This window comes from Typopeltis vanoorti, chromosome 23, assembly GCF_054136105.1.
Source record: "Typopeltis vanoorti isolate ZY-2024b chromosome 23, IOZ_Tvanoo_1.0, whole genome shotgun sequence".
NCBI lineage: Eukaryota > Metazoa > Arthropoda > Arachnida > Uropygi > Thelyphonidae > Typopeltis > Typopeltis vanoorti.
The window spans coordinates 74,450,367-74,470,021 of NC_143571.1; positions in this window are offsets into that span (position 1 = coordinate 74,450,367).

A 19,655-nucleotide genomic window follows, 5' to 3' on the forward strand; every position below is an offset into this window, starting at 1 on the left:
TGCATAAGAAGATATAGCAGACATTTAATAGTTCAAGTTATTCGCCAACTAACTTGAACTTGTCTATCTTTGGCAAGCCTTACTTGCACTGAGCTACACAGGCCTCAGTTATGAAGAAAAATAATTTATCCATTTAGTACTGAATTTACAGAGGTGAAGATGAGCAAAAAATTATTGACCCATTTAATTAAAGCAATTTATATAAATCTAGATCTTTCCAACCAAAGGATATATTCCATGTATCATTCATTGCATTATGAACGAAAAAGTAAGAGGGAGTATTCATATATTTATACCAGAAAACGCACCCAATTTCCGTATCATATTCATCACTATGAAGTTGGGATTTAAAAGACCACTTTTCAGAGAGTTTAATGGAATATGAAAATACTAATCTTACATGTTGTTCGTTTAGCCATCCATGTCTGACATCAGTATTGCCCTTCGTCGATGCCACGGCTGCATTATTATGCCAGATGTTTTCATAAATTTGTGGGAATGGATGGTACAAATCTGTCGACTCCGTTTTTCCGCTCATTGTTTATTCATGCCTGCAAGATTGGACAAAATCACTTTAAAAATGCAAGTTTGCTCTGAATTTTTCAGTTAGTTACTTGACAGACATTCATGTCTGTCAAGTAACTAAATGGATTTTTAACTAGAAATATTTTCAAAATATAAACTTTTGCGATTTAAAGTATTTCGTGTGTTGGAAATATTAATTAAAGAAAAAAACATTTATTTTATACTTTTATTTTCACATCGAAATGACAGTTTCCTGAACAACTGAGAATGCACATAGAAACAAAGAAATTTTTAACAAAAAATCCTCTAACAGTATCTATTCCCAAAGGGAGTGGACGGAGTTATTTAGCCCTAACTTTGATAGATCAATTGGCAAGCCAGTCTCACCATATCATTACTGACAGCTGAGCGCTCGAAACTATCGATAATTTTAGAGGAACCAGGGAAGATTACAGCAAACAAGTGCTGCTACGAGTATTTCATGGTCCTAAACCCTAACAGGTGCGTATTGTCTGTAATATGTGACATACGATCGTTTCTCTTCATTTGCTAAGTTTAAATATATTAAAACTAAGATGCATAAAAGGAAAAAGAAAATTTTTGTTGTGCACATTTGAGTCGAGTGGTGAAGTATATAGCTAGTTCAAATAAAAAAAAAAAAAATGAAAATACGCAGTCTAAAACAAAATTTTAGTGAATTACATTGTTAATTCATTCCAAAAGTTTGTCGATACTGAAGACTACATCTTCAAAGACACGTTTAAAGTTTCAATATCTGCGCGTGTAGTTCATTATCATCATTTAAAAAAAAAAAAAAAAAAAACCTCCTGGAGTCAAAGTTTGTTGTCTAGAGACAGCAGCAATTTGACATAATATCTCTATCATACTGTGCCTTAAAATGATTCACCACTGTGCTCTCACAACTTTATCAAATTGTCTTCTACTCACCTATAATCATGCAAAAAATGTGTACCTCATTCTTGTATTCATCGCATCTTTATATTGTTCCCAGGGATGGACTCATTATTATTATTTGACACCTCCAGGGAGTCCAAGGACTCATCGAGGGAGGGTACGTACTCTACCACTCATTCCACCAACTACAACTAACCACAACAACACTAACGCCATCCATACCCACGGCGGGATTCGCACCCGCAGCCTTTTGGCTGGAGAGCGGATATGCTAACCACTCGGCCAGCCAGGCCGTCAACTCTTAAAAATTTCTTCAACTCTTAAAAGTATCAGAGGTATAAGGCTATTATTTCAAAGAATTGAAGGGCTTAATCCGACACCATTACACAATATCCAGGGGTTCCCCTCTTGTCACCAACTCTTCACTCCATTACAAATAGTTATATGTTAAAGTTCATTGCCATTTATAGGTCACAATCTTATACAGCTCTCTTGCTATTCACCTAGTCCTGCAACTACATTTCGATCATAGCCAACATCCAAAAACCTAATACTACTTTTCTCCCATACCTCTGACCACTTTCTAAGGCTTGCTTATCCTCGAAATCCACTAGACAAAATATGCTTACGGTAGACCAGATGCGGCTTAATTGAACCTGCTTCCTTATCTTTTACTGGCAATATATTCTTAATACAGTAGCTATTTGTATGCTGTGAAAACAGCTATTTTCACAAAAAAAAAAAAAAAAATAGAATTATTAATTTTTGTTTTCACAAAAATGAATTTCTCACACTCACGACAACAATGAATGGAACAAGAGCTCCTTGCTATACATAGGAGACAACTTCAGTTCCGCAGCATCAAAGAGGCTACGATGGTAATCTTATACAGCTAACCACTCACACAGCACTCTCAACAGAAACTAAGGAATGATTTTGTGTGACATTTGGAAATCACTTATCAGATCGTTAAACACATAGGACTTTAATTTTTCTGCAAACTATCGAGCACACCTGTAAAACGACTGACCATGTACCAGCTTCCCTGCTTCACGTATTTCTGTTTTACTTATATTTTTGTGTAACGGTTCCTACACATTCGGTGTTTTAGTTAAGTAATGATTCATATTTAACGCTTGTATATTTGTGTGTTCACCCAACCCAGATGAAGCCACTAGCTTAAGTGGTGAAATGAGTAGGTTTTATTTAATAATTACGACCTATAAACCCAGTGTTAGTTATTTTTTATTACTCGTATTTATTTATTGTCTAAAAAAGTGAGTTCTCAGGTCGATTGCTTTAGATTCAGAATTAAAAACTCGTTTAATGGGAGAAAAACCCTACTTGTTTGTGACAATGATTGGCATAACTCAGGAACTGGCTGATAAAAGGTCTAGAAAAATTCCTCTATTTGGCGAATGGACATTAAGACAAAGAAAATCGACTGAGCGGAGGGATATGTGGATATAAATACAAACTTTCTAAAACACATGATTAACGTTTGATTTATAAATCACGGGTAGAAATAATCTCCAATTAGGTTATGAATTGCGACGGAATACACCAACTACAACATTAAAAATTAAATTTTAAAGAAGAATCAGGTGTAAGCGAAACTTTTAAGCTATACCTGATAATAAATTTCATTAATTTAACTAAAATTAAATTATTTAAAATTGGATGACGACTGATCTAATGGTTATTTTGGATTGAGATTTAATATTTAAAAAATGTTTTCGGTGATTATTACTACTTGCATAGCAAACAATAATTAAGGATAAGTATAATTTATTATCACTATTCAGCTAAATATATATATTTTTAATTTACCTCACTCATTCACTAAAGAAATGAATAAGTTTGTAAACCTTGATATATTTACAAGATTATATCAAAATCTAGAAATTGCAATCATATAAATAAAGCAGGACACAATTCTCTCAAATCATAAGTCTTTTAACTGCTACAGCTAATATATACATACATATTTTATTTTTCAAAAATATTCAATTCTCGAAGCCTCCTACTAGCGACATCATTAAACAAATCGTCCAATTTGTGAAAATATTAGTAAGAATATTCTGTACTATCATTCTGTACTTCCTTCAATTGTAACTGCTGACTTACAGAATTTTTCCACAGAAACTTCCACAATTTTTTGTAGCCGTTTTTCAAGTATGCTTGAGAAACGGCTCAAGTAAATCTTGCCAGGAACGCTCAGTAGGGAAATGTCCCCTGTAATTATCACATTCAGTTTTATTTCCCTTTTCTATATGGGTACTAAGAGAGCTCTGCTCCAAACATCTGGAATTCGACCTTCTGATCAGGTCGAATAAATTATGCATTGCAGCTGATGTAAAACGTTTATACCTCCACTTTTGAGCATTTCTGGCTGAATTTCATCTACTCCAGTTGTCTTTCCACATTACAGGTTTTGGTGATTTTCTACTTCAAGTATTATTATTATTATTATTATTATTATTATTATTATTATTATTAATGGCAACTCTAAGGAATCGACAGGCTCATCAAGGGAGGCCCTAACATCATGTCAAGAACAACTATTCGACATTCACACAGTATCTATCATACCTTGCCTTGAACTCATTCACAGTCATGGCACCCACAACAGACTCTGGAACCTTATTCCACTCATTCACCACTCTCCAAGTAAAAAACCTAGCTCTAACACCCTTGCTAACCACATTCTTGCCCAGCTTCCATGCATGGTCCCTAGTCTTCCGACCACCAGTCCTATTATCAAAAATATCTTCTGAATTAATCTTATATAAACCCTTAAGTAATTTGAATGTTTCAATCATATCACCCCTTTTCCGCCTATCAATCAATTTCTGCAAACCGCAAATCTTCAACCTGTTCTCATAAGGTTCTTTCCATAGACCTGCTATCATCTTGGTCAATCATCTCTGGATCCCCTCCACCTCCTCCCCGTCAAGAAGAAACTGCGACGCCCATATCTGGGCGTCGCAGTTTCTTCAAGGCTCAATACAGCTCAATACAGACATATCAAGGCTCAATACAGGGGAACAATAACTTGCTTGTCTCCTGCTTGTTAGAGTATTTTTCAGCAACCAAGTGATTTGATGAGCTGATTTAGCCACTTTTGCGATATGTCCCCTAAACTTCAACTCCCTAACCACCAACACTCCCAAACTCCTTGCCTCATCAATCTCTTGGAGTACCATTCCACCAATGTGATATATACTGCTGCTAATCTTTTTACCCCAAATTGCATAACCTTACACTTTGCCACATTAAATTGACATCCATTTTCCTTAGCCCAGTCCTCCAAACTATCCAAATCATCCTGCAAAATTTTGACATCCTGTGCACTCACTGTTGCTCTCCATCAACCACCCTCTTATCCATCTCAGTAACCCTATATCTATCCCCATATGCTGCAGTTTACCGATTAGAATTCCATGTGGTATCCTGCCAAAGGCCTTAGCAAGGTCCAGTAGAATCATTGTAAACCCATTACCCTTATCCAGTTCAGCCGTCCCTGTGTTATACAACATGTGCAAGTTACTAACGCATGATCTACCCTTCACAAACCCATGTTGTTCCCCATACAGTATCCCATTTTCATCTATCCAATCCTGTATTTTTCTCTTGACTAATTTCTCCAAGACCTTGACAACGATTCCTGATATGCTAATCGTTCGGTAATTTATAACAGCAGTCTTTGAACTTTCTTTATGCAGTGGAACTATTTTCCCCTCTTTCCACCCCCTCAGGACCAACACAGACCCGAGACTCAAATTAAACAAAATGGTCGAGGGCACTGACAATTCTTTAGCCGCTTCACGTACGACATGAGCTGGTGTACCATCCAATCTCACAGATGTATTGACATTGAGGTTTTGTAATAGACTATTCACCTCCACTTTATTCACAATTCCCGTATAATCTATTAGTTTATTCATTCCTGCAATGCCACCACCTGGATAATATACTCTTGCAAGGTGCTCGCTCAGTAATTCAACTATATCAACTGATTCAGTTACCTCCCTACCATCGTCATTCTTTAAAATCATTCTGCCATATACATTTTATTCTTTTAATTGCAACATATCGAAAAACTGTTTAGGATTCTCTTTAGCTTGCATGGCAAATATTCTTTCATAATCCGTTTTTGCTTTTCTTACCACACTCGTTACCCTTCTGATCTGCGCTTTATACCGTTCACGTGCCTGCCAGTCACCTTTCTCCTTAGATTCCCTCCATAGTTTTTTCCATATTGTTTCCATTCCCTCCATAGTGGATGGTGGGGATAGTATGCATAAGCAAATAGAAGAAATGAATGGAAGGAGGGTAATTATTATGGGTGATTTCAATTATGGTAACATTGACTGGAAAGAGGAGAGGGCACATGGGAGGAAGGAATTGGATTTTATGCAGTTATTAAGGGACAACTATCTACGGCAACATGTATTGGAAAATACCAGGGGGGAGAGAGTGCTGGACCTAGTAATTGCAACTGAGAATGTAGCTGTAACGAACATGACCATGTTGTCACCAAATGGTGAGAGTGACCATAAGGTCATGACTTGGGAGATGGCTAAAGGAGTCGAATCTACAATTAAGACAGGGTACATGTGGAATTACCGGGCTGGTAAGTATGACAAGCTTAGGTGTGTGCTTGGCTCAATGCCATGGCATGTAAAACTGCAAGGGCTGAATGTTGATAGTGCATGGGAGGTGGTTAAGAACTGTTTGCAGGAGGCAATGGTTGACTGTATACCAAGAGTCTGAATAATAAATCAAGTAGGGGTTAAATGGATGAATAACACTATTAAGCTTGAGCTGCAAAAAAAGAAACAATTGTGGATGGAATTTAAGCAGAAGTGTAACCATCAGGTGCAGGAACAGTATAAAGCTCAGGCCAGGATGGTAACAAGGGTGGTAAGAAAAGCAAAAGCAGATTACGAAAGGAAATTGGCCATGCAGGCTAAAGAGAATCCCAAAGTTTTTTCAATATGTTGCAGTAAAAGGAAAAATGCTCATGGTAGAATGATCTTAAAAAATGCTGAGGGTAGGGAGGTAACCGAATCAGTCGATGTTGTGGAATTACTGAGCGAGCACTTTGCAAGAGTATAACATCCAGTGGTGACTTTGCAGAAATGGAAGAACCAACAGCTTATACTGGAATTGTGATGAATGAAGTAGAGGTAACTAGTCTATTACAGAACCTCAATGTCAATACATCTGTGGGATTGGATGGTATACCAGCTCGTGTCGTACGTTAAGCAGCTAAAGAATTGTCAGTGCCATTGACCATTTCGTTTAATTTGAGCCTCAGGACTGGGTCAGTCCCAAGGGGGTGGAAAGAGGGGAAAATAGTTCCACTGCACAAAGGTGGTTCCAAGGCTGCTGTTGAAAATTACCGGCCAATCAGCATAACAGGAATCATTATCAAGGTCTTAGAGAAAATAGTCAAGAGGAAAATACAAGATTGGATAGAAGAAAATGGGATACTGTATCGGGGACAGCATGGTTTTGTGAAGGGTAGGTCATGCCTCAGTAACTTGCTCACGTATTATAACACAGTGACGGCTGAACTGGATAAGGGTAATGGGTTTACAGTGATTCTACTGGACCTTGCTAAGGCCTTTGACAGGATACCACATGGAATTCTAATCAGTAAATTTCAGCAAATGGGAATGAACATAGGGTTGGTGAGATGGATAGGAGGGTGGTTGACAGAGAGATATCAGAGAGTGGTTTACTCAGTAGTAGAGTCCACAAGACGGCCTGTGACTAGTGGTGTGCCACAAGGATCTGTCCTTGGACTACTGCCGTTTAATTTGTTCATAAATGATATAGGAAAGGATCTGAGAGGAACAGTTCATTTGTTTGCGGATGATGCGAAGTTGGGTAGGGCAATAGTGAATGCAGATGACGTCAAAATTTTGCAGGATGATTTCGATAGATTGGAGGTCTGGGCTAGGGAGAATGGATGTCAGTTTAAAGTGGCAAAATGTAAGGTTATGCATTTTGGGATGAAAAGATTGGAGGAAGTTTACTGTATTGGTGAAACTGTGCTCCAGGAAATTGATGAGGCACGAGATTTAGGAGTGTTGGTGGATAAGGAATTGAAATTTAGGGGGCACATTGCAAAAGTGGCCAAATCAGCTCATCAAATCACTTGGTTGCTGAAGAATACGTTGGAAAGCAGAGACAAGCAGGTTATTGTTCCTCTGTATCGAGCCTTGATAAGACCCCATCTCGACTGCTGTGCTCAGATTTGGTCACCTAGGTTTTTTCTTGATGGGGAGGAGGTGGAGAGGATCCAGAGGCGAGTGACCAAGATGATAGCAGGTCTGTGGAATGAACCGTATGAGAACAGGTTGAGGATTTGTGGGTTGCAAAAATTGGTTGATAGGCGGAGGAGGGGAGATATGATTGAGACATTCAAATTACTGAAGGGTTTCTATAAAATTAATTCAGAAGATATTTTTGAGAACAGGGCTGGTTGTGGGAGGACTAGGGGACATCCATGGAAACTGGGAAAAAGTGTGGTTAGTAAAGGTGTTAGAGCTGGGTTCTTTACTTTAGAGTAGTGAATGAGTGGAATGCGCTCCATGAGTCTGTGGTGGATGCTGTGACAGTGAATGAGTTTAAGGCGAGGTATGATAGATACTGTATGAATGTCGAATAGTTGTGATGAATACGATTTGGGGCCTCCTGAGTCTAATGACTCCCTGGAGTTGTCCGTAATAATAGTAATAGTAATAGTAAGAATAGTTGTTTCTTTTTTTACAGTTCAAGCTTAATGGTTTTATTCATCCATTTAACCCCTACTTGATTTGTTATTCGGATTCTAGGTATACAGTCAGCGATTGCCTCATGCAAGCACTTTTTAACCGCTTCCCATGTACTATCGATATCTAGCCCTTGCAGTTTTACATGCCATGGCACTGAACCAATCAAACTCCAAAGCTTGTCATACTTACCAGCCCGATAATTCCACATGTACTTTGTCTTAACTGAGAATTCCACACCTTAGCCACCTCCCAAGTCAAGACCTTATGATCACTCTTACCAATTGGTGGCAACGTGGTCATATTCGTTACAGCCAAATTCTCAGATGTAATTACTAGGTAAGCACTCTCTGACTGCTAGTATTTTCCATTACATGCTGTCGCACAGAGTTATCCCTTAATAACTGCATAAAATCCAATTCCTTCTTCCCATGTGTCCTCCCCTCCTTCCAATCAATGTTACTATAGTTGAAATCTCCCATTATAATTACCCTCCTTCAACTCATTTTTTCTATTTGCTTATGCATACTATCTCCACCATCTATTCCATCACCTGGTCTATAGCAGCACTCAACTGTATATTTTTTGTTCTGCTAGTCACAATCTCACGCCAAACAGCCTCAAATGTGCTCTTTTCTCTATCCTGCAGTTCCACTTCTGTTCTCCTTGGCTGTAGCTCATCAGTTATCATCAATAACACTCCTCCCCCATTTCATTCTCCCTGTCACTCCTGACCACACCATACCCCTCACATTCAATCTCACTAGCTATATTATCTCCCGTCAGACATGTTTTGCTAATACCAATAACCTGTGGCCTGGAAGTGCCAACCAAGGCCAAAAAGTCTTCCTTCTTGTTCCTAATACTTCTGGCATTAGTATACATGAATTACTGAAGCCCATTTCCCCCATCCTTTCATTTTGTTTACACTCACTATCATACTCTTATTTTTCCTATCATACTTTTGCCGTTTATTAGCCGGTACGCTCGGTAAACATTTTTGCCAACGCTCCAGCTGCCGATTTGCCCTTGTATCGCTCCGCGCAACCGTGCGATCTCACTCATTGCACCAGTCTCATCATTTTTATTTTCCGTTAATTGATTCATTTGTTCTGTATGTTTACCTTCATTCTCACTTTCAACGCAACTGTCACAGCTATCTGGTTCTATCTCGCAAATATCACTATTTATACCTCGCATATCACTATTTTCTACATTTTCACTTTCAACAACGATATCACTCTCACGACCTGAAACACTCTTTAAATCCTCACATTTCTTACACTTTCTGCACACATTCACTCCACTATTACCGTTTAACCAGACTCCAACCGCTCTCCTCAATGCATAAATTTCGGTGCACTGAATCAAATCCTTTAAATTAAAATTTTTAGACAACGATGGTGACCTGGACGTTATCTTTGTATTCCTCTTTTATGGGGGTCATGTGCACAAATAATTGTATCTATCAATTTACTAATTAAAATACTCAGAAAATACACAAAAATCTACGTATTCTTGTTGGGAGCTTCTACCATCACGCTAACACTGTTTCATTTAGCAATCCTTCAAAATAATTATTCCAGACATCTGGAATATTTTTATCTTTAGTTTTCATGACATCTTTATCATCACCTTTCCTTATACAGTACTGTATAAGGAAAGATATTTTCCCACCATCCTGAAATTTATTTTCTTTGTTCTTACCGGTCTTCTCATAACTTTTGTTTAGCTAGTTTTACACAGTGGTTAACTTTCCATTTTTCTCTCTGTTCTCTAAGAGCACACTCACTTACCGACTTACTTGCCAAGAACTTTCGATATGCTTTCTTCTTTTTCTTGACTACTTCTAACTTTCTGAGTCCACCATGAAGTTCTGATTTTTCTGTCCTTGCATTACCTCACCACATGATTCTCTAACTGAATAAATGAATGTTTTCTTCAGGGTTTGACAATGAATCTCCAGGATTTGGTTTTGTTTTCAATCTCTTTCGTTTTTTTTAAAATGATGTTTCTGTATTTGAGTCTATTGTTCACCTATGAAAGCTGCTCAACTTTGATTCGCTTTGAAACTTTCTTGAAACATTCTTTTTCTTTTCAATATGAAATGCAATCTTATCCTGCTCAAAACTAATTAGTGATAACTTCCTATTTCAAATCCTCTGTATACTCTTTTGTCCTGAGCCATTTTGAAAACATCAACTATAACATAGTCAATGAGACTTTTCTTGCATCTTCTTTCCATGTGAATATGTGCACATTTTTGTGTTCGAGCATGGTATTTGTAATAACTAATCGATACCCTGAACAGAAATCTAGCCGACGTTTACCACTATTATTAGCTTTGTGCTTTTCTCCAAATTTTCCCAAAACATATATGAATGAATTTCACTACTCATATGCCCACATAGTCAGTCTATTTAATCCTGAAGCACTGGTATATCAGCTTCATTCTTAATAGTTTTACTCTTTGATCATCTGCAAAAGTTGAATATCCATTTGGAACCACTCTCATATCACTAACATATAAAATTAAACAACAGTTGTCCCAGGACAGAACCCATAGCGACTCCACCTGTAACTCTCCACCGAAAAAGCATATTTTACAGAAAAAAGTTTCCTTTAAATTATTTTCAGCAAGAGATTTTCTTTGCAGTTTAATTTACTTTGCGATACAGTTCGTTATTTGTTTCCTTTTGTACCCATCCAATTCGAAGAATCTTTCTATAACACATTCTTTCGAAAGCCAATTTTCGTTTCACAGAGACTTTGAGCATTCTCACAGAGACTTTGACCCATGACTCACAACCATAGAGAGAGCACTTGTTTCCAGCAGTCTTAGCTTTATGGGAAGGCTAACTTTACTTTTCCATATCTTACCCATTGACGGTAGGTTTACTTTAGCTTTTGTTATACGGGATCTGATATCTTTATCACAATCTAAATCATGCGGCATGTTGCTCCCTAGGTATGTGAAGTTCTTGCTTTCTTTCAGCTCTTGTCAGTAGACCTTTATTTGCTTTGTCATCCTCTTCTCTCCGAATATCATTGTTTTTGTTTTATCGATGCTCATTATCAGTCCATATATCTTTCATTCTTCATTTAATTTCAGGCGCTGTTCTTTTTTTTTTCTCTTCATCAACAATGAATATGTCATCTGCAGATCGCAAGTACTTTAATCTTAGCACCTTGAATTGAAATTGAAATCCCCTTATATTATCCTTTATGGCATCTGTTCTTTCTAAAAGTAGGATAAAGATGCCTGGGGATATTGTCTCCTGATCTTGTGCCTCTTGTTATCCCAAACAATCTTAGAATTTTTCCAGATTTTTACAGCAGCCTCTGCATTGTTATTGATAATCTGCAAGAGACATATCATGTTCTTGTCCACTACATATGATTCGAGTATAGTCCATGCCGCTTTCTAATCTATACTGTCAAATGCTTTCTGAAAGCCAACAAAACAAGTACATTTTTGTTAAATTTTTATGAAGAACTTTCTGCACAATTAACAGTACTTCTCTCTTCTAAATAAATACTGCCAGCTCATTTTCCATATTTTCCATAAGTTTCTTTCACTTTCTGTTAATATCATAAATACTTTTCCCACATGATTCGTTAGAGCTTTTATTCTGTAATTGTTTTTGCAGTCCATTATGCTTTTTTTGTGATTAGGTATTAGGATTGATCTCGTTCATTCTTCTGGTGTTTTTCCTTCCTCCCATGCAGTGTTACATAACCGGTACAGTTCGTCTAGCATCATCTTGCCACTATGTTTCAACATTTCTCTAATGATCTCATCATTCCAGGGGATTTTATAGCTTTTCAGATATTTTAATGCCTTTACGACATCATCCCTCAGTATATATTTCTCCATCTGTGATTGGTGGTGATATTTCCTTCAATTCATTAATTAACTTCCTTTGGACCTCAGCATCTCCCCGTATCTTGTATAACTCTTTTTTCGAAAATATCTAATTGTCTTGATGCTCCGTTACAACAGGTTACATGCTGAACTACAAAGCAAGAAATTATGATGAACTTAGGAGAATACTATCTTTGGTCCCATGGTATCAGTTACTGAATGCGAAAAATGTCAGCAATGAACGGGAATCTTTGAAAAAGTGCTTAAGTGAGGCGGTATCTGAGTCCTAGTGTTCGAAGAAAAAATCGGTAGGGAATGAAATGGATGTGCAAGCAAGAAATCCACAAGAAGATGATATGGAAAGAATATCGTGAGAATAAGAGTGAGAGGTTTTATGAAATATATAAAGCTCAGGACAGAAAAGTAAAGAGCATTGTTCGCAAAGCTAAATCGGTGTGAGAAAGAAATTGGCTGTTCAAGCTGAAGGCAATTCATAAGAATTTTATAGTTATGCCACAAGCAAATGAAAGAATGAATGTGAAAGAATAACTTTATTGAATGCATATGGCACTCGAGTGTCGGAAACTAATGAGATTGTTTAATTAACGAGTGCACATTTTGCTAAGATATATCAACCAGGTATATGTAACATGGTGCACAGTGCTTCTGCTAAATTGGATGCAGAGTTGGAGATTCATGAAAATGAGTTTGAAGAGCTGTTGCATAACCTGGATAAGAATTTGTCTATAAGGACAGATGGAATATCATCTGTCCCTATCAGATGGAAGAATTCCTTTAGCCCGTTTGCTAAAGGAATGTTCAGCCGAATTGGCTAGGCTTTTCACGTTTGTATAATTTGAGTCTTATCTCAGGAATGATACCACAGGAATGTATAAGGGTGGTGCGAAAACTGATGTGTCTAACTACTGACCTATCAGTATCTCTGGTATGGTAGTGAAGATTTTAGAGAAGTTGGTAAGAATTTGCATACAGAAATGGATTGACAAGCAAGCTATACTCTGCAAGGAGCAACATAGGCAAACTAGAGAATAGTGATTAAAATATAAACTCTTGACTTGGATCAGGGAATGGTTGACAGACAGATATCAAAAAGTGGTATACATTAGTGGCATCAGACAGGGTCTAACATCAGATGTGCAATTGTTTGCCGATGATGCGAAGATAGGCAGAACAATCAGGGATGCTACTGATATTCAGCACTTACAAAATGATTCGAATAGACTGGAAATTTGGGCGAATGAAAATGGCTAACAGTTTTGCGTTAGTAAATGTAAAGTTATGCACGTTGAGGTGATTAGATTTCCTGCACATTATATTAGCGGGTTATGCTACAAGAAACTGAGGAGGCAAGGAATCTTGGCATATTGGTGGATAGTAATTTGAAGTTTAAAAGCCACATAGCAAAAGTTGCAAATACAACTCAGAGGATAATTGCGATGTTGAAGCGAACCTTGACATGTAAGGATAGGAATTCATTTTGGCTCTTTATAAGGTGTTGATGAGACCTTATAAAGATTATTGTGCGCAGATTTAGTCTTACGGATTCCAAGGGGATAAAGAAGCTGTGGAAAGTGTACAAAGAAGAGTTATAAAGATTATATCCGGATTATAGGATTTAGATTATGAGGACAGATTGCAAGTATGTGGATTACAGACTCTGGTTAACAGAAGAAAGAGGGAGTGATGTGATAGAGATCTATAAACTTTTGAATTGGTATTATAGAATAGCATATGATGAAATTTTTGTTAAGGAAAGGTGGGGAGAGAACACGAGGGCATCCATGGAAGTTAAGTTTGTTACCTTTAGGGGCAGTGAAAGTGTAGTGTAAATGAATTTAAGAGAGGGTATGAACAGCTAATTTGGATGATTCATATCATCCCTCTGAGTCATTGACTCCCTGGAGGTCTTAGATAATAATAATAACTCTGGGCATCTTGTCCATCTCTCTTATTCTTCTATGTTCATCAAGATTTGACCACTTTCATTATTTACGACTTTCTGCTTTGGATTCCATTTCTTGTTGATGTTTCTGATCATCTTATATACTACTCTTGTTCTGTATTTACCAAAGTATTTATTAATATGCTAGTACAGTTCCTCTAACCATTTTAATTTGTTTCTCCTAACTGCCTTCTTCACTTCATTGCATTTTGCTCTATACTGTTCTTCCATTTCCACAATCTTTCTCCTAATCTTAAAAAAAGCTCTTTTATCTTGAACTATCTTTAATGTCTCCTGTCAAATCCACATGTTCATTAGCTATTCTCTCTGGGACTATTTGTTTCACTACTTTCGTGATTGCGGACACCACTCTATTTCTGTCCTCCGATTTCTTTTCGTAATGGATTTTAGTTCTATCTTGAGCACTTTTCTATAATTAATGAAATAAAGAGCCAAAGGCTTTACTTCGGCGATGTAAAAATTATTTAAATTAAAGGGATATTTAGTCCCACATTATTCTTATTCGGCTTTGAAATAATGTGGGCCTAATTATCCCCTTAATTTAAATAACATTTCATAATTTTTTCACTCAGTGTCTTCATATCTGATTCTGAAACTTTGTCTTTATTTTAGTGATTACCAATATCGCTTTCAGCTTGATATTGATAATCGCTAAGCTACGATTTGATTACATGTCTGCTCCTTGAAACGTTCATTACTGCTGAAGTGATGTGGGCGATCACTTGTTTATGAGCATCATGTTTAGCACACTCCTAGTCCATCTAGTGACCGCCATGTCCACTTCCTGCAGTCTTTTTTTCTGGAAATGTATGTGTGTGTTATAAATTGTAATGTTATGCTTCAAGTTAAATTCAAGCATTTTTCTCCTCTTCTATGCTTTCTTTGTATCCATATTTGCCAATTATTCTTTCCCATCCTTCATTGTCCTTTCCAATCTCCTCCAATTATTAGTATATCTTTCTTTGGTATACTGTTTCAAGGTTCTTACAATAGAATATCTATTTCTTCAGTACTTTCGAAGTGGGTGAATAAAATTGATTTGCTGTAATGTTAAAAAGTCTTGCTGAAAATCTTGTCATTATTATTGTCGTGTATTAGTTTGTATTCTAATAATGTGTCTCTTCCTCTTTTACTTAGAAGTAATCCAATACCTGCCTCATGCTTTATACTATTGCTAGACGAGATGATTCTTCCAGCTCCCCGTTTCTCAATCACTCTGTCCTGTGCATCTCCATTAATCTAAGGATATCACACTGGTATTGATCCTCCTCTTTGCAAATAAATCTAGGTTTCTCGGAGCCCATAAAGTACAGACATTCCATCTTCCTACTGATAGCTTATCTTTGCTGGTTTTAATTTTATTGCACTCGTTCAGCCACCCCCTAACATCGGGGAACAAAGGCTGCTGTTGCCTGTTGGTACACGAGAGGTATTTCATTTCCCTCCTACCACTCATATCTGAGCGGCGTTCCTCTATTCTCCATGCGAAGTGCCATGCAGCACTATACAGAAGTTGCAAGTTGGCAAGACTATAGGCTTTCAAGATTTTTGTGTGTTATCTATAAACATTATTAACAAAATCGCGATGCTTGTAGTGAAGAAACTGCTGCAAACTTTGTTCTTTCGCTGATAAAATGACACCAGCAGTTTTTTTGCTCTGCGGTAAGTAGGTCTTTGACCACGTCAACTGAATAAAAAGGAACAAAAGAAATAGTGACGAGGTGTGTTGAAAATATGCTACAAAGATGGTGCTAGTGAGAAAAACAATCGCTACAAATAGCCATCATTAGGAAACTAGAGAGATACACACATCACAAATATACTTGGTGTTAGAACTTCAATGTTGCTCTCATCCATCTCTTCTGCCAAACCATATTTTTCTTAACAGAAACTGGAATCTCAGCTTCTATAAACTCAATCATTTCAGTGTTCCAAACCACACACACGTTTAAACTCCTTTCGTCTTAAAGGCATTTGTGCATATCTACGTTTGCACAAACGTACAATTTCAGGAAGCTTGAACTAAACATTTCATCTTGAATCCGTGTAGATTTTCTTCTGCTCACGCGTAAATTCTTGCCATTAACTTATACACGTTTGCCTAATCTGTAAACAAAATAATACCAACAAACAGAATGTCCATAGTGCTTCGCCTGGAATCAGTATGGCTCTTATTATTGAGAGATATCTTCAGGGATTAGGAACTCATAGAGAGAGAGCCGTAGTATGTGCAACTGCTGTCATACCTGTTCTTGAATTCATTTACGCTACTTGCACACATCCAACAGCAATCCATTCCAATCATAGATCACTCTGAGAGAAAACTCCAACCCTCACCTTTCTTGACTGCATTCATTCTTAACTTCCAAGAATGTTCTCTCATCCTTGCTCCACTCTCCATAAAATGAAAACTTGCATCTACTAAAATTCTGTATAATCCTTTCGGAAGTTTGCAGCTGTCAATCATATCATCCCTCTTTCTGCTGTTTGCTAATATCTGCAGCCTACAAATTCTGTCTTCATAATTAGTTTTCCACAATCCTGATTATTATTTTTAGCACTCTTTCCACTGTATCAGAATCTCAACAGAAACCAGATTTGCGTGGAATAGTCCACGTGCAATCTTATCAAGGCCGTATAAAGAGGCAAAGACTTCATCTTTACATGTCAGGGTTCGTTTCAGCATTGTCTGAGTTGTGTTTACAATTTTTGCTCTATGACCTTGAACTTCAACTTACTGTCTACTAAAACTCAACGATCGCTAGCCGCAATTTCTTCTAGCATAATCCCACCAAATTTTATAATTTAATATAATACGACATTGGATATCTAATCATGACATGACTACATTTATAAACATTAAACTGACAGCCATTTTCACATGTCCACAATTCCAGCTATTCATATCATTCTGCAAGCTGCATGTCAAATCCTTTCTAATGTCATCACTGTACAGAATGAATATGTGGTGTATCTCAAGGACTGATCACCTTGAGTTTTGCATCCACCCCCCCCCCCCCAAAAGGCTTTTAATATGTTAGTCAGCCATCCTCTTATCCATGCCAAATTCACAATCCTAAGACATTGGAGTATTTTCCAATTTATGCAAGTCTTCCATGCTGCATTCTGTCAAAAGCATTAGCAAAATCCCAAAGCATCATCGTGTATCCATTCCCGCTGTCTAACTCAATGGTAACATTATTATAGAATATAAGGAAGTTGCTAAAACATGACATTCCCTTTGTAAACCAATACTGTTCGTCACAAAGTAGATTCTGTCAACCCTCTGAATGCAAGCCTCAACTTTTCCAAAATCTTCACTAACGCCACTCCTGAAATACTGATTGATCAATAGTTAGATACATCAGTCTTTGTACCTTGTGCAATGGGATTACCATACATTTTTTCCACTCTTGTGGAATCTTCCCTGTTCCGACTGAGATTATATAGCCTATTCAAAGGAATAGCCATTTCAGCTGAGCATTCTTTGAGCATCCATGCTATCCAATCAGCTCCCACATTGCATTGCAGAATTCTTATTTGTTTGTGCAACAGCTTTCATACCTCGTCTTCATAACCTGAATTTCATCAAGTGAAGAGATAGCAGTGAGTTCCATGTTGCATATACCAGCTTGATAGCTTTTAGCAAAATGGCTACTCATTAGTTAGACGATTCTGCATCATCCACGTACCATCTGCAGTAGATATTCTTTCAAATTCATTCCTTCTTGCAGCATAATGACAGAAATGTTTTGGGTTGTCTTTAACTTGCAGAGCCATTGTTTCTTTTCATACCCAGACTTGGCTTTCTGTACAACACAACTCTTCTAGCCTGCTACCTATAAGTGGCATCCTTATCCACACAGTATTACTTCAACATCTTTTTCTTACGAATCTCTTGCTTGGAGTACACATCCATCTCACTCCAACTATCTATTCTTTGAACTCTGGGGGATTCCGATCCTTCCCATCCAACAACTGATACCAGCAACGGTTATAATTTCCTGCTTTGTAGCTCAGCTTATGAATGGAACATTCATAAACTCAGCCATTTCACACTTGAGTACCGCCGCACATGATCAGCCATTAACCAGAGTCCGAATAGTCTTTAATTGAAACCTGACACTAAATCAAATCTTATTCTTTGACCTCGACTTCCCTCTATCACATGCTCCTAGAACAAGTTGTCTCGCAACAGCCCAATAAATTCAGTTTTCATTCTTCTCACGAGATTTTACTGCTACCCAATCAACGTTCGATTAATTACAGCGCATCTATCGTATTGGATGCCTTTCTTCTTCCCTAGCAACCGATCCACTAGGTCTGTAACAACATCCCACTATGTATTCAATCTTGTCAGACGGTTTCAAACTCACTGCCACATCAAAAACTTGAAATGGATTCTAATAATCCGAATCATTAGCAGCACACACCTCTCCTTTCTAGAAATCTTGTAATTGATATCCAGGTCTCAATATATTAAGCACGGCAACAAAGTAGACTCCTTTGTTACTAATACTCCTACCGTTTGTACAGACATCAGTTGCACGATCTTCTGTATATTCGTCTCTGGTCTGTTCTTATCTAGTTGCTTACTTATGTAGATATCTTTACACATGCTTGATAGGTCACAACTGGACGAACGCAGAATCGTTCTCGTCATACATTTTCATAATACGTTTCCTTCATTGAGTTACCTAACATCGCCGCCATTACACACAGATTCTCATTCCTCCCATCAGAATTCAATTTCCCTGGCTGTTATATCAATTTTTCGAGACTCCAGATGCCAAAAGAATCCAAACGTAGGCGGTCCCTCTTATATAAATCCAATCTTCCCTCAAACTCATTCGATACATCCCAAAATTCCCATCCATTCCTTCTACACAGCCTATGCATCAAATCGTTTACCCTTATATCTGGGTTAATATATACTAATACTAACGATTCTTACTCTTTCTCCAACCTTTTCATATCCATCAGTGTCAGTTTGTTTTTTTTACTAACGATTTTTACTCTCTTCCCCCAAACCTTTTCATATCCACCAGTCTGTTTTTTAAATCTCCTTTCCTTAAATTTGATTTCAACTTTCCCAATATTGAGACCATCGTCCTTGTAGATTTTATGTCATGTTCATAATTCCAACCCAAACTGGCCTTTTCCAGCTGCATCAATGAATAAGGGATATGCCATCACTCGCATCTTACATAAATGTTCACATGCCAACCACTCTCGACTTAAAGTAACCCGAGTCCAGTAGGTAATCTAGAGCCGAGCTCATCCATGCAGCAACAGAATTAATGCAATGCCCTCTCATAAGAATGTTCAATGGTATGACCTCTGTGATTCTCACTCCTTTCACTGGTTATTGTTTTCAGATTTCTGACGGAAATATTTGAATTAATCACCAAAAAGAGCTATCTATACAGAAGCGTTTTCATCCGATTCTAAATTTTTGACCATCATCCAAGCAAAATAGGACTGTAGCTATAAGAAAACCAGCTCTTCCAAATCATATCTTCCATTTCAGAAATATTATCACTCAATATCTAAAATTTTTTTTTCTCTTCTAATAAAGGCA